Below are 17,681 nucleotides of genomic sequence, written 5' to 3'. Positions count from 1 at the left end.
TATTGGAACATGTGATAGAATTTCGAACACTAAAGGACAATAATTCCGGTGCATACATATACATCTATGAAATAACCTTCATATTATTTGAAGGAATTTCTGTCACTGTGAATCAATCTTTATATTTTTTTTTATATTATATTTTTTTCTTCTAAAGTTTGTGTTGTGTCATAGACTTTACTATTGTATATATTTTATGTTTTTTTGAAATTGTATCACTGTCCTTTTTAATGATGAGCACATGTGTTATTTATTTTGTTTATTATTTTTATGTTTATTTATCAAATGGAATGTTCTGTTGGATTTTTATTTATTCTAGAATGAAGGAAGTCTCAATGGATCTTGTTCAAACAAGAATCCAGTAAATCCAAACAAATTTTATTCCATTTTTTGACAGGTCTCGACTTTGAGGTTATGTTGGCCTTTAAAAAACTTTTCTAATTTAAATTTTTAAAATTTTTATAAATTTGTATCATTGAACAATGTGGTAAGTCTAATCCATACACAATGTTGCTCTTGAATTCGTATTTTCTATTTACACAACTTTTTTATATTTTTTCTGTAGTCCTGATGAGCTGTATTCACAGTGAAAATGCATTCGATGAAATAAAGTAATAATTGCTGATTTTTAACAACTTTTTTAAATATTTTGGACCCAAGGCCACAATATAAACAATTTTATTTGACAAAAATTAAGGTCCTGAAAACACTCTACGTTATAAATTTATAAATAAACAAATTACATATGTTTTTTAAATAAAAATCATGAAATTTTTAGGTTTTTTTTAGTTTTTTCAATTTCAGTACAGGTATTCGTATTGGAACACATCTAAAAGTCCTAAATAACGCGTCAAAAATATATTTCCTATCAGATAGGGGTATTCCGAAAAAAAATTCAAAATGGCGGACACAAAATGGCGATTAAAGTGAATTTTTATTTACAATATTGTAGCCATGTGAACAAAATCGCAAAACTTGATTGATTTCTTTAAAATTTGACAGATAAGTGTTTTTGATGTCCATGATCACGAAAACAAAGTCAGAGTTTAAAAATTCAAAATGGCGGATCCAACATGGCGGACAAAATTTTTTGAAAATCTGTGGATTCGCTGAAAATTTGTTACTCAGGAGGTTTTCAGGGTCGCTGATTACGAATCCAAAGTGAGATTTTGAAAATTTAAAATGGCAGAACCAATATGGCGGATAAAATACAATAGGGCGAATAAAATTGTTAAAAACTTATTAGATTCACTTGCAAATTGTTACTCGGGGGTTTTCAGGAACGCTCATTACGAATTCAAAGTCAGATTTAGAAAATTCAAAATGGCGGATCCAATATGGCAGATGGCTTTTCTCAAAATGGATTAGATTTGCCTAAAACTCGTTACTAGCGGGTTTATGGGGTCGATCATTACGAATCTTAAACCTATTTTAAAAATTTTAAAATGTAGGATTCAATATGGCGGATTTCTTCTAAAAATGGATTGCTTCTTATCAATTAAATATTTAATTAAATCAAATAATATTTATTAAAGTCAATTAAATGGTATTTGCTTCAAATACTAAAATTATTAGTTCAAATATCATTTAATTGACTTCCATAAATATTATTTGATTGAAGTAAATATTTCAGGCAAATCTAATCCATTTTTAGAAATGCTATCTGCCATATTAGATCCTACATTTTGAATTTTCTAAATATGACTTTAAATTCGCAATTAGCGACCCTGAAAACCCCCGAGTAACAATTTTCAAGTGAATCCAATTAGTTTGTAAAAATTTTATTCGCCCTATTAAATTTAGCCGCCATATTGGATCCGCCATTTTGAATATATGATATCTGACTTTGAATTCGTAATCAGCGGCCCTGAAGACCCCCGAGTAACAATTTTCAAGTGAATCTAATTTGTTTTTAACAATTTTATTCTCTTTTATCGTATTTTATCCGCCATATTGGATACGCTATTTTGAATTTTTAAAATCGGACTTTGGATTCGTAATCAGCGACCCTGAAAACCCCCCGAGTAACAAATTTCCAGCGAATCCAGATTTTCAAAAAAATTTATCCGACATTTGCACTAGTTTTCAAAAGAAATTGATTTAAAAAAGTGTTTATTTTGAAGGTTATTGACAAGTATTATAGCTGACTTGAAGTTGGTTTGTTTTAAACTGACTTTAGAAAAATCGTTTTATTTTGAATTTGACTTTTATTGCAAGTAGCAAACCAACTTCAAGTTAGTTATAATACTTGTCTGTAACCTTCAAAATAAACAATTTTTTTAAATCAATTTCTTTTGAAAACTAGTGCAAAACCCATCGCGAAATTTTAGTAGCAGGAAGATATTGCTTTAATCAACATGCTCCAAAAATTTGGCATAAATCGGGTTTTCTCCAACGAAGTTACAAACATTCAAAATCCCGATAAAATGAAGAATGGTTTATATTTAAGGTAAATTTTTTTATATTTCTCAGTTGATAATCAAAAAAGTATTTAAATAATAATAAAGTGTATTTAAAATACTTATTATTTAAATAATTCTGATTTACGAAAATTAAATTACTTTGTCAAAAAAAATTGTTAAATATGATCGATTTTTGACATTTCATACAGAAACTTAAATAACATATTTTACAGTTTATTATAAATTATTTGATACTTTTATTAAGTTCAAATCACAAATTAAGTCTTTAAAAATAAATATCAATCGCTTTTTATATATTTCTTAAAGAGATTACTCCTTTTTTAAATATTTTGTAATGCCTGTCAATGTAACCTTTTTTCATGTACTCTCAATTTATAATATCTTTTTTTATATGAAATGAAATTATTTTTTACAAATCATTGTGCATTTCGTAATCCCAAAACATATAAGAATATTTTCCCGAAACATTGAAATTTTTTATAAAGATCAAAAATACATTAGGCAAAATAAAATGGTTTGACCCAGGATTCATTCACTTTTGATTTTACTCTTTAATTTTATCCGAACGTTTTGAATTTTCTAAGTTTATTAATAAATTTATTAATACTCATGCCAGATTCGTATTCAGCGACCCCAAAAACCCCCATAAAACGAGTTCTAAGCAAATTCTGTTCATTTTTTATTTTCGCGTCCGCCATATTGGATCCGCCATTTTGAATTTTAAAAATCTGATGCCAGATTCGTATTCAGAGACCCCAAAAACCCCTGAGTAACCAGTTTCAAGCAAATTCAGTTCATTTTTAATTTTCGCGTCCGCCATTTTGGATCCGCCATTTTGAATTTTAAAAATCTGATGTTAGATTCGTATTCAGCGACACCAAAAACCTCCGAGTAACGAGTTTTATGAAAATAGGTTTGAAATTTCATCTGAAATACTTTTATTTCATAAAATATTACAAAAAATTGTTATTTATTATTAAAAATTATTAAAAAAAAATTTCAAAAAAGTAATTGTAAATATAGTTTAGGATCTAATTTGCAAAGAAAAAAAATTATCATCTCAAAAATTAGTAAGGATAAGTAGAAAATGATTTTTTTCTAAAAAAGAAGCATTAATTTTTGGTATTTATTTGTTTATAATATTTTTATTATTAACAAATTGTGAATCAACAGTTTTCTTAGACTTGTTTAGGTATGAGGAACATGCCTGGAAAAAAAACTCTAAATTTATTAATAAATATGCCATAGATATACTGAAAACTGAGAAGGAAAAGGTGGGTCGCTGAGCGACCCACTGTGACGCAAAGGGTTAAAATCTCCCTTCTATAATATTATTAAGTTTTTGGGTCTATTAATTATTTATAGATCAACTTAAGTATTTTGTATTTGTTTCTCTAGGTAAAAAGGAAACTTTTTCTGCCCGGCGCTCAATGATATCACCAGATTAAAAATTATCGTAACAAATCGCGGCCAGGCTAATGGATACAATTTTCAAAAGTTCTTGAAATCGCTTGAAATCTGATACTCGGGGGTTTTCGGGGTCGCTGATTACGAATCTGAAGTCAGATTTTAAAAATTCAAAATGGCGGATGCAATATGGCGAACGACAATATTGAAACTTCATATATTGGCTTCAAATTTGTTACTCTGGGGTTTTCAGGGTCGCTGATTACGCATCTAAAGACAGATTTTAAAAATTCAAAATCCAATGATATTTTCTCTAAGGAAGATCATGATTTTGATTTCTTTCTAAGGAGGTATGAGAAGTTGTAAAATCTCATTGAAATATGCCTACTATTTCAATTTTCTGTGCGATTTTGAAAAAACAATTACCCAATTTCTAGATTTTTCCTGTTAAAAAATCAAATAACTTTAAATAAACTAATTTATTTGTAAAAACTAACTATCAGATTACAGTTTATTAATGTACAAGTATTTTAAAAAAAGAAATTTGATTTTTTTCAAAATAACACAGAAAATTCATAAATAAAAATTTTGCTCCATCGAACTATCTGATTTTAATCCCTTGTATATATGACAGGTTCCACGTTAAGTGACCCAGGTCCAAATTTGAAATGTTTGGGATCAGGTAAAAAGTTTGCACAAACAGTAGTTCTATTAGATACAATAAAAAATATCAAATATTATTAATTTATTTAAACAAATATAAAAACTGGAGGGGGTCAAAGTTTAAATTTTTGGTCTTACATGGAGTATTTGAAAAATTTGTAGTTGCTTTAAAATAAAACGAAACTACGTTTTCTATTTTGGGTTTTTCTGCTGTTTTTCAACACTTTCTAATGGTGTAAACAAATGTAAAGAAAAAACATTTTTTGACCTTGAAAAATTAAATTAAAAAATAAAATTTCATTTTTTTATCAAATGGACAGTTTTTATTTAAAAAAAAAAAAAATTATCATAAAGGTGAGGTTTTTTTCTAAAAAAAATGTATAGGTCAAAACGTGGGACAAGAACTTTTAACTGGTCAAAATAAACATTTACTTCTGCAATCCACCGCCCCTGCGCGTTGTTGGGCTGTATATTGTTTATAACAATTGAAATAAATTATTTTATGCTTTAGTAATTGTCTGGTTGTCATATTGGAAGAATTGGAATTGATTTAGATCATGTGCAGCAACGAAATAAGAAAATAAACGTCCTTTTTTAAAAAAGTGTATTAATTTTTTAACTGTGATTAAAAAAAATTATAAATAATTAAAATCCCTAAAATTGTCCTCGAAGGATGTCTTAAGAATTTATTCCCCTTTAATTTAAGACAAAGAACACTCAAATCGGTTAAAAATTGTAAGCTGTAGACATTTTTTAATAGTAAATTGTAAAAAAAATTCCACTGTGGGTCGGTGCACTGCAGAAGTAAATGTTTATTTTGACCAGTTAAAAGTTCTTGGCCCACGTTTTGACCTAAACATTTTTTTTAGGAAAAAACCTCACCTTTATGATAAAATTTTTTTTAAAAAAATAAAAGCTGCCCATTTGATAAAAAAATGAAATTTTATTTTTTAATTTAATTTTCAAGGTCAAAAAAATTTTTTTCTCTATATTTGTTTACACCATTAGAAAGTGTTGAAAAACAGCAGAAAAACCCAAAATAGAAAACGTATTTTCGTTTTGTTTTAAAGAAACTACAAATTTTTCAAATATTCCATGTAAATTTTTGACCTGGGTCACTTGACGTGGAACCCGTCATATGTGACCCGGACAGTGAAAAGGGACCTTACGTGCGAAAACAAGTTTTCGAGAAAACAGCAGTTAAAGTTTAACTTAGAAAAACCCTTGTAACTTTTTTAAATATTAATATTTTTTAATCAATTTAGGCTTATTTTTTTCACCGTGGATCACAGTATCAAAATAAAAAACATACAAGTAATGAAATTTTTTTTAATAATTGTTTATATAAATTAATAAAAAACTCCCCAAACATAGAAAAAATAATCTAAGTTTTCTAACTAGCAACAATAAGTATAAATAAGTGACACTTGTTTGTAAGGATTTTCGAGGCCGCTGATTACGAAAATGATGTTAAATTGACAGTTTGACAGTTGACAGCTGTCAACTTCTCTAAAAAGTAATCGTTTTTTGTAAAAAAGACAGTAATAAGGTTTTTGAGGTCGCTGATTACAAATATGATATCAAATTTGAATTTTAACTGTTGACAGTTGTCAAAGAAACTGTCAACTTTTCTAAATAATAAAAAATTATCGTCTTCGTTATTTGAATTTGTATAATAACAAAAAATCAGTTTTTTCGTATTTTTACTCTTGTTTCTTTTGACTTTAAATTTTTTTTTTTAAACTTCTAATCAACTTATGACTTTTTGGTTTTCACCATCTTAAAGAGCGTTTCAAACCCTATCCAAATCACCAAAAAAGTAAAAAATGATTTTTTGACACGTAAGGTCCCTTTTCATAGACCAGGTCACATATATATATATATATATACATGACGGGTTCCACGTCAAGTGACCAAGGTCCAAATTTTAAATGTTTGGGATCGGGTTAAAAGTTTGCACAAACAGTAGTCCTATTCGATACAATTGAAAATACAAAATATTATTAATTTATTTAAACAAATATAAAAACTGGAGGGGGTCAAAGTTTAAATTTTTGGTCTAACATGGAATATTTGAAAAATTTGTAGTTTCTTTAAAACGAAACGAAAATACATTTTCTATTTTGGGTTTTTCTGCTGTTTTTCAACACTTTCTAATGGTGTAAACAAATGTAGAGAAAAAAAAATTTTGACCTTGAAAAATTAAATTAAAAAATAAAATTTTATTTTTTCATCAAATGGACAGTTTTTATTTTTTTAAAAAAAATTTTATCATAAAGGTGAGGTTTTTTCCTAAAAAGAATGTATAGGTCAAAACGTGGGACAAGAACTTTTAACTGGTCAAAATAAACATTTACTTCTGCAATCTACCGCCCCTGCGCGTTGTTGGGCTGTATATTGTTTATAACAATTAAAATAAATTATTTTATGCTTTATTAATTATCTGGTGGTCATATTGGATGAATTTAAATTGATTTAGATCATGTGCATTAACGGAATAATAAAATAAACTTCCTTTTTTAAAAAAGTGTATTAATTTTTTAACTGTGATTAAAAAAAATTATAAATAATTAAAATCCCCAAAATTGTCCTCGAAGGATGTCTTAAGAATTTATTCCCCTTCAATTTAAGACATAGAACACTGAAATCGGTTAAAAATTGTAAGCTATAGACATTTTTTAATAGGAAATTGTAAAAAAAATTCCACTGTGGGCCGGTGCAGTGCAGATGTAAATGCTTAATTTGACCAGTTAAAAGTTCTTGTCCCACGTTTTGACCTAAACATTTTTTTATGAAAAAACCTCACCTTTATGATAAAATTTTTTTTAAAAAAATAAAAGCTGCCCATTTGATAAAAAAATGAAATTTTATTTTTTAATTTAATTTTTCAAGGTCAAACAATTTTTTTTCTCTACATTTGTTCACACTATTAGAAAGTGTTGAAAAACAGCAGCAAAACCCAAAATAGAAAACGTATTTTCGTTTTGTTTTAAAGAAACTACAAATTTTTCAAATATTCCATGTGAATTTTTGACCTGGGTCACTTGACGTGGAACCCGTCATATATATATATATATATAACTTTTTTTCTGATGATTTTATATATATATAAAATCATCAGAAAAAAAGTTTGATGAAAAATAATCATTTAGAGCTGAGTAAATGGTACCTAAAAATAGGCATATTTCAAAAGAATTTGACAACTCGTCGGCTTGGTGGAAAACTGTATCATTTCAGGAATTCGTTATAAACTGTACCATTTCGGTAGATGTTTTTAAAACATACCATTTCAAAAAGAAGAGTTTTTTGCTTTTTTTCCAAATTGGATAACACTGTTGCTAGACATAAAATAAGGTTTTGCATTTTTAAAAAAAAGTTTCTTTAGAGTACTTTTGTCCATCTTATTAACGTATTTACTAAAAATTTCTAATAATTTAAATCAATTGTTTGTTAACTTTTCAAATGGTATTGTTTATAACAAATTTTTGAAATGGTACAGTTTTTTACCAAGCCGACGAACTGCTCAATGCTCATGCCCTGTTAAATATTCTAATGTACGATAACGTCTTTGTATCCAATACCATGAAATTTTAATTTTATCGTTTTCTACATTGAATCCGCCATTTTGAAATTTTAAAATCTGATTTCAGATTCGTAATCAGCGATCCGGAAAACCCCCGAGTAACCAATTTTAAGCGAATACGATGCATTTTTAATTCTGTTGTCCACCATATTGGATCCAACATTTTGAATTTTTTAAATCTGGCTTCAGATTCGTAATTAACGACTTCGAAAACCCACGAATATTAGATTTCAAGAACTTTTGAAAATTGTATCCATCCTGTGTTAAATTTTGGATAAAATTTTACTTTCAGAGGCGCCATTTTGAATCAAAAAGTACCACGGAGAGAAAAAAAAGTTGTAACTGCTTTCTTTTGAGTCGTCATGCTAGTTTTATAAAGTCAAGTAGTTATAACCGGAGAGCCAGGTCGTTTTGATTTGGCTCTCCAGTTGCGTCTTTAGTTTTCCTCAGTCAATTTACTACTGATATCGATCCCGCCATTGACACTACTTGAGGCAGCCAAGCCAAAACTGCCTGGCTGTCAAATTATGCTGACTTAGGTATGAAGGTTATGTTAACGCCTGTGTCGGTCAAGTAGTTTTAACCGGGGTCTCCGGTTGGTATAACCTAAATTTTTTCTCCGTGTTTAGATGACTTGGAAAAATCGATATCACGTAAAAAATTGGATTTGAAAAAAAATTAGTTTCCAAAATCTTGTATTTTTTGAGTATTTTTGAAAAAATAAGGGTTAAACGTCACTTTTTGGAAATTTTGACCATGCTATTCGAAAAAGCGACCCCAAAAACCTATGGATATGTTTTTATCAAAATCCATCAATTTTTGAAAAATTAATCTGCCATTTTGAATTTTAAAAATCTGACATCAGATTCGTAATCAACGACCCAAAAAACCCCAAGATATCTAGTTTTATCAAAATTAGAGGTGTGCAAAAACTCGAATTTTACATGGGTTCGAAATTCGAACCGAACCGAACCCATGTTAATTCTTATGGAGAGAATCGAATTTTTGACATTTTCACAGCTCTAATCAAAATCTATTAATTTTTTAAAAATGAATCTGCCATTTTGAATCGACCATTTTGAATTTTAAAAATATGACACTCAATGTTACATATATTCTTTTTGTGTGTGCTATTTTTCTCGGAATAACACGAGATTCAAACAAAAAATGTATTTTTAATCAGTTTAGGCGCAATATTTATTCTGCCATATTGGATTTTTTTAAATGCCATATTGCTTTTGATAGAGGACATTCACACGATCATTTTAAGACCTTATATTTTGTGATCGATCCCATATAATTTTGGGTAGCGTACTGATCCGGTTTGACGTGGAATGTCCCAGGTACCTATATCTTTTTTTCCATTTGCCTATGAATCCAATTGTTAGTTTTTTAATACAATGGCTGGTTTCTTCATGGGACTTAATGGGTTAAAGTAAAATAAAGTAAAGTGAGAAATGAGAATTGAGAGAGAAGTCACGCTGCTGGTGAGTAATACTATAATATGATACATACTATCCTTGTCTCTTTTCGATTTACTCAAGAATTTTTTTACAAACTCAAAATTTTTTATTTATTGACTCGATACAATGCTTATAATATTCTATGTTATATGATTATAGTAAGACAAACAACCCTAAAAATACTGCTAGCCCTAGCAGGTAAGAAAAACCTAACAGTAAAGCATTTTGATACAAAAACAGCTTTCCTGAATGGAAATTTAAATGAAATTATCTACATGCAGCAACCAGAAGGATATGAAAAACGACAGCAAAATTTGGCTTGCAAACTAAAAAAGGGATTTTACGGTTTGAAACAATTAGCAAAGATATGGAACGAAAAATTAAATAGCACTTTGAATACTTGCAATTTTTCACAAGGCAAAGCGGATCCATGATTATATACAAAAAATATTGAAAATGATATAATTTACATTGTTGTACACGTAGATGATTTTCTAATTGTTTCAAAAAACATAAATAAAATAGATGAAACAGCAAACTTTTCAAAAACTAATTTTGAACTAGTCGATCTAGGTCTTTTGAAAAAATATCTGGGAATTGAAATAAAAAAGAACAGTGAGGGATTTTTCTGCATGAAACAAACAAACTACATTGACAACATTATAAGAAGATTTGGACTAGAGGATGCAAAACCATCAGGTATACCTTTGGATACAGGGTATTTAAAAGCTAGAGAAAATCAACCTACAATGGATACAAGTAAAAAATATCAGCAACTCTCGAAGCATTATTGTACGTGGCAATAAACACAAGACCCGACATTGCTGCAAGTGTGACAATTCTCATTCAATACAATGAGGAACCTTTATCATCGGATTGGACGGAACTAAAGAGTTCGCTACCTGAAAGGAATAAAGAACTACGAATTAATATTGGGTGGACTTGACGGAGAAAGAAAGATCACTAATTACGCCGAATACATCGCTTTAACAGAAGCATGTCAGGAAGCACTTTGGATCAAAAAATTAGTGCAAGATTTTCTGTTAACAAAACCTACACTACTAATTTACGAAGACAATCAAAGTTGTTTAAAGATGATTCAAGACAAGAAGTTCAGTAACAGAACGAAACGTATTGATACCAAATTCTATTTCATCAAGGACTTGAGAAGCAAGGAGGAAATTCTTTTTGAATGCTGTTGCACAGAAGAGATGAAAGCCGATATGCTTACAAAAACACTAAGCAGAATTCGACTACAACTATTATCACAGAAATGCGGTTTAAAATCTCAATAATTTGTATACATATTATCGTTGAGGAAAGGTGTTGAAATGCAACAATAATATACACTACCATCCACGAGTATCAGGACGATTACACGCGACTCTATAAAAAAACATGCCATCACTTTTTCAATCATATCTCGTAAATATACGGAGATACAAAAAAATCTTAAATACGGTTAGAAAGCTGATTAAATTTTGCATAAAATAAGCCGTCATTGAAGTAATTTCGTTAACTATTTTTTGAGTTGTAAAGTGAGAAAGAAATAAAAAAAATTATCAAATTTTCTTATTTTTGTCTCTTGACTTCAACTTTTTAAAAAATCTAAAAAAATTTAGATAAAAGTTTTTTAAAAACACAAAAATCTTCGTTCAAATTTCAGCTTTAAAATAAGCCTTCGAAAATTAAAAAAATTAATCCGTCTTCGATATATCATTAAAAATGTGATGCCGTGATTCTACCGATTGGTGCATTGAAATTCAACTCTGACAACTCGATTCTGGCTTCGCGCGGCTGCGAATGAGAGAGAAAACAGGGATGAATTCATGCAGGGGAACGATGAACTTTCGAGATTCTTTATATTACTCAATTTCTTAATTCTTTTTTAAATAACTTCGGGAAACGATGAAAATAAACATTGGCATTAAAAGTATATAATCTCTAACCCTTTCTCTTTCCTATTACTGCATAAAGAAATTAAAATATGTTACAATTTACTTCAAAAATAATATTTCCACTTACACATTGTAAAAAATCTTATTTTTTACTCAAAAAATAGAAAATTATTGTTAAATAGTTATTATTTGTTCATATTGGAGATTAATATATTTCAATGTCAGGTTAGGTAGCAAAAGTGACAGTTTCAGTTTATCACGTTAACAATTGTCATGAAAGCATGTCTTCCAGTATTTTTCTTACTAATTAGTAGAGCAGACAACTTTACAACTTTTAAAATTGAAAATTCTTGGCTTTTTCGGGTGGTTTAATGATGCCGCACTCACTGTGTACATATGACAATCACAACAAAAATTGTTTATAATAAATTTATGTAAGAGTTAAAATTCTTTATCACATCGGAATATTGAAGATGACACCCAAAGCGAAATAAATCACAAGTTTACTAATTTTTAAAACTTCCTATTTCAAAAAAAAACTTGATTATATTTCCAAATATAATATTTTCTCCCTTATCCAGTTTCTCACCTACAGAAGTATAAGTCACGGGACCAGCAAAGAACTGTCGCTTATAGAGGTTTCTCGCTTATCTAGGTTCGACTGTAGTTTGTTTCGTTAAAACTAACTTATATATTAAATAAGAAAAAATTTCACTCAGTCATTTATCAGAAAATTGAAGTGGTTCACTGTTGACGCTGGTTCAATGTAGCCTACTGTCCTCTACTCATAACCATAAAAAATAAGGTTAAGTTTGACAGTTTAGTGCTTAAACCGTTTTAAATCGTTTAATTTTCAGTTATTAGAGTACTCTATTTAAAAAAAATTGAATTTTAAATTAAAATAATTAACATAGATACTTAAAATATCCAGGCCCGCACATCTTTTTTGTAGACTTATTTCCTGAGCGAATTTACACTACAAATTTGAATTTTTTTTAAATTGATTTTTTGCGGAATCTATTTATTGCTTTCAGTTTTGTGCTTTATGAAAATAATGTTGGAGATAAAGGAAATGTAATGTTCAGAAGGATTCAACTTAAAAATTTTAAAGTAAAGCTTTATTCCCTATTTTTTCATACTACTTGTTCAATATGAAAATTATTTACTTGTGGTTAAAATATAATTTTTATTGAAAGTTACCAATGAATTTGCTGGAAATAAATTTTAAATTAAAGTTTACCTAATTTTATTAACCCAAACAATTGTAAATCTTAAATATTTCTGTATAAAAAGTATGCTAATCGAATTTTAAAAAATACATATCTGTTGAGCGAATTTACCCTACATGAGCGAAATTAGCCTCTCTTACGGTAGTTTTTTTTGACAATTTATTAAACTATGGGATATTTTTAAAAAATTGCAGACAAAATTTAAAACTTATGTAGGTGTCATCCTTCAAGTTTCACCTTTAATTTAAGACCAAATAAGTCAATGTTGTACGGTTTTTGACAATGAAAAGGCTCGCGAGGAACAGGAAGAGACTTATGAGGAAGCCTATGGCTTACTTTATGGACCTGGGATAACAAATTAAAATTTGGTAAGCTCTAATAAAAATCATTTAGCACTAAATCTGAAAAAACCGTACTTAAACTTTAACTGCGTTTTTCTCAAATCGCTGGTTTTTAAATCGTTTGCAGGGATTGTGAGTAAACGGATAAATGTTTCTGTCTAATTTTTTTGCACATTGTTTAAAAATATGTTCTTTAGTACCATTTTTTAAAAATTTTATTTTTAAGGTAATTAAAGGTATAACCACTACATTACCCTAGCAGCATCCAGCTATTCAGCATATCATACGGATGTTTTAAGATATCCGAAAACTACTATATCTGTAGGATGTCCCAGGGATGTCCTGAGATATCGTAAGAACATCCTAGGGATACCCGACTTTCCGGGAGTAACTAGGATGTTCTTCAGATATTTTTCAATATCCGTTGCTGTTAGAGTAGTACCTTAACTGTTAGAGATTTTTTGTTTTTTTATAAAGCAAAAACCCAAGTGGTCTAAAAGACCACTTGGGGAGGGCAATAGACATGCAACCGCAGAGCGCCTCAAAATTGGTTTAAAAATAAAAGATCATTCTTTTGGAAATATTACATCTTGAGATATGTGTAGTTTGGTAGTGAGTCAGTTTTTCCACTCCATTTTCTCCAATACATTTTTTGCAATCCATTTTTTCCACTAATCAATTTCTCCACTGCCATTTTCTCCACCAATTTTTGTCCAATCCATTTATTCCACTACCAATTTTTTTCCAAAGGTCGTTTTCCACTTTTACAAGTTACGCCTTGCTCTCGTGGGTATTTTATTTATGGTTCAGAATTTCTCAAACGGATCACCTAAAACTAAAAAATTTTCTTTTTGAACCAAAATAGTTTTTTTTGACTCTTAATATCGTTAAGAAAAATCCCTGAAAATATTAAGCCAAAACAAATTTTTTGTAAAAGTTATTAACAATTGAATTTTTTAGTACTGCTTAATTAACAAATTTTTTTCTCGAGTTCCATTTGACGGATTTTAAAATCCAAAAAAAAAAATTTAATTAATTTAAATTTAAGTAATTAAATAATTGTTTAATACATTACTTTAATTTATTTACTAGTTTATTATTTAAAAATTAAATTAAGTCCTTCGTTTACTGTTATTTATTAATTAATAAATTATTTAATATAACTTAAAAAAATTATTGATGAAAGTTTTATTTTATATAAGTAATTGCGACATCCGCCAATATTAACTATTAGTTTTATTGTTGTTATTGTTATTATTATTATTTAATAAATTAATAATATGAATAATAATAATAATACTAAATAATTGACGGATGGACATATGCAATTCTTACTTATTTTTCGTAATGAATTATTTTCAAAAATTCGCGCGGTTTATATTATAATTTCTTTTGCTACCGCTAGGTGTCGATGTTTTAGTTTCGAGAATCTCTCCTAATAATAGGTATGTTCTCGTTGCCTGCACTTCTTACACTTTAACACCTAACCTGTACTATGCTGTTCTCTTTGCCAGATGTGACGCAATTTTACCATACATTTCGCTACACTTTCTGCACCTACTCTTGAGGTGGTGTAAAAGTTACACTTAGTGTAGGCAACGAAAACATACCTATTGTCATGATTTGAGGAATATATAAGTACGAAAAACCGTACATCTAGAAACTGTACAAAATTTATGTCCTGTTTGAAGGTAAGTGCTATACTCTTTATCTGAGGATTCTCATTAAAATTAGTTTCTTTAAAAACTAAATGAGATCAGTCTTGATAAAGAAGCTATCAAATTGTTAGATCTTTCTATTAATAAATAATGAATTCTAACACAAAAAAGTAATCAGCTTTCAATCAGCCCTTTTCAGGGCTACAAAAATTGCATTGTCTTTAATGAGATTTTTCAGTTATTTGATTGACTGTTCCCGACATTTTCCATTTTGAACATCTGATTTAAGATTCTCAATCAGCAACCCTGAAAACACCCAAATAACGAGTTTCAGGCGAATCTGAGCGATTTTTAGAAAAATCGTCCGCCATATTGGATCCGACATTTTGAATTTTGAAAAAGTGACATCATTTTGGTAATCAGTGACCACGAAAACCTCAGAGTAATTAGTTTCAGGCGAATCTGAGCGATTTTTAGAAAATTCGTCCCCCATATTGCATCCGCTATTTTGAATTTTGAAAAAGTGACGTCATATTCGTAATCAGCGACCCCAAAAACCCCCGAGTAACGAGTTTCATTAAGTTTTTTGAAAGTCATCGTCTAAAATGTCTATTTGTTTATATAATTTGTTTATAACAATTAAAAAATGGGTCTACAACACCATTTTACAATCCAGAGAACTATAGGTATAAGTTAAAATACTTAGCGTTAAAAAAAATACCCATATTTTCGAGATAATAATAAATATGTAAAAAAGTGCGTTTTTTTCAGTTGTTTATACAAATTTAAATAATTATGCTAATTGAAAATCAAGAATCGGACTCGAGCGATCTCTTAGCAATTTAATTAAGATTATTTAGAAAAAAGAAAATCTAACATCGGTTAAGATTTGTAGACTCTAAGTTATTTTGAACCCTACTTTTCAATTTCAAACCACTGCGCACATTGGCATTTTTTACAATTTACTGCTTAAAATTGTCTGGAACCTACAAATTTTATCGGATTTTCATGGACTTGGTCTTAAATTAAAGATAAAATTTCCAAAAGATCCCTCTAAACCAATTTTTGAATTTTAAATTGTTTATTTTTTTTTTTGTTATTCAAAGTTAACAATTTACAATATTTTTAGAAAAAATCATGTTTATTTTTTTTATTTTTTCATTGCAGATGATTGGAATCAATTGAAATTAGTTCAGCATGACCACCAGACAAATAATAATGTATAATACAATTTATTTAAATTGTTGCAAACAATGTTAACTAACAAATAGACATTTTTTTGTAAATATTTTTTTTTGCAGACAAATTTATGTTTATTTAAGTAATCTATGTCGATTTTGGTATAACATTATTTTGAATTTAATAATTACCATTGTTATTAACAATTATATGAACAATAATCTAGTTATCAATAATCAAGTAGAGCTTTACATGACTTTAAACTCGTTAAAATACGAAAAATAATTTTTCTTTTTGCAGAAATAAGCCAATTATTTGTTTAAAAAGTAAATAATTTGTTTGTAACAAATGTAATTGAGGGTCCTTATCAAAGAACCGGTTATAAGTTTTTGAGATTAAAAATTCTCGACCTCTAAATAAAAAAAGGATTTGAAATTTTAATTTCTTGAAAAAATTTTGTATTGGTATAAAGATTACCCAAATGTTTCTCAAAGAATTGGGATTAAAAACAGTTTAATTTTTTATTTACAGGGCGATGATTTCGAGCTTAAAAAACTTATAACCGGTTCTTTGATAGGGACCCTCAATTGTTTATGCTAATACATTTTTAAAGTTTTTGAAAGAATGTACATAGGGGAGAGTGGGGCAAAGGCGCTAGGTTTACATTTATCGATGTATATTTTTTAAATTAAGCAATTAATTTATGCGGTCTTTGTTTTTCATTATTCCAAAACTAATTACCAAGAAATTTTAATAGTTGTTATTTAGTATATTATAATTATAAATACATTATTTAATGAAATTTAAAAACAGTGCAAAAAATGCCATTGCCCCACACGCTGGGGCAGCGACGTTTTCGATTATATTTCTAAAAGAAAGCATTTATAAGCCTTAAAAAATTAACAAGTGATATTTATTAGTCTAATATTCACGAAACATAAGGTTAACAACATATTATTAAAAGAATTAAACTATTTAAATAAAAAATAAAAACTTTTAGTGATTTTAACCTTATATTGTGAATTAATACGTAGAAATTTCGAATATTCAATTATTTTTAACCAAATTGTGTTCAATATTGCCTTTGCCCCACATAACAAACTTTTTTTTTACTTTAAATTAAAAATATTTAAATACAAAATTAAACTAAAACACAACGCCAGTTGTGTAGAGAAATATTTAATTTATTTACATGTTACGTTTTTAAAAATTAAATACTTAAACTTATGTTTTAAAAAATAAAAGTTTGTTCAGTAAAATTATCATTTTATTTTTGCAAAATAATTTGTTTGTTATATTTCTTAAAATATTTGATATTTTTAGGTTTTTCTTTTTTTAATAAATTGGTCTGATTGCATTTCAACTTAATTTTTAATACCAATTAAATTAGACAGAAAATAAAGGAGATATTTTAAAAAACGTCTTTGCCCCGCATAGCGCCTTTGCTCTACTCTCCCCTATTATATAAACAATTTATGTTTAAAAAATGCCTAAAATGTTTACAAATGTCAAAGAAACTTGATTATTCAAAATGGCTTTCATCCAGATAGTATATATTTTAAAAAACACAGGAATATACTGAATTATTAATGATTTATTTTTTTATTAGAATAAATAAACCAGACGTTTCGACACCAACGTTGGCGTCCTCTTCAGTGATACATTAATAACATAATTATAATATTCATACATTTTACAAAAAAACTAAAAAAAACATGTTCTCATAGAAATAAGACATGTTTAATTAATAAAACTTGATTATTGTTCAAAATAATTGTCAATAACAATAATAATTTTTAAATTTAAGTAGTATATCTAGGAGAGTTCTAGGACAGTT

This window comes from Leptopilina heterotoma, unplaced genomic scaffold (assembly GCF_015476425.1).
Source record: "Leptopilina heterotoma isolate Lh14 unplaced genomic scaffold, ASM1547642v1 Lhet_223, whole genome shotgun sequence".
Lineage (NCBI taxonomy): Eukaryota > Metazoa > Arthropoda > Insecta > Hymenoptera > Figitidae > Leptopilina > Leptopilina heterotoma.
Note: the sequence above shows the minus strand (reverse complement) of the source record.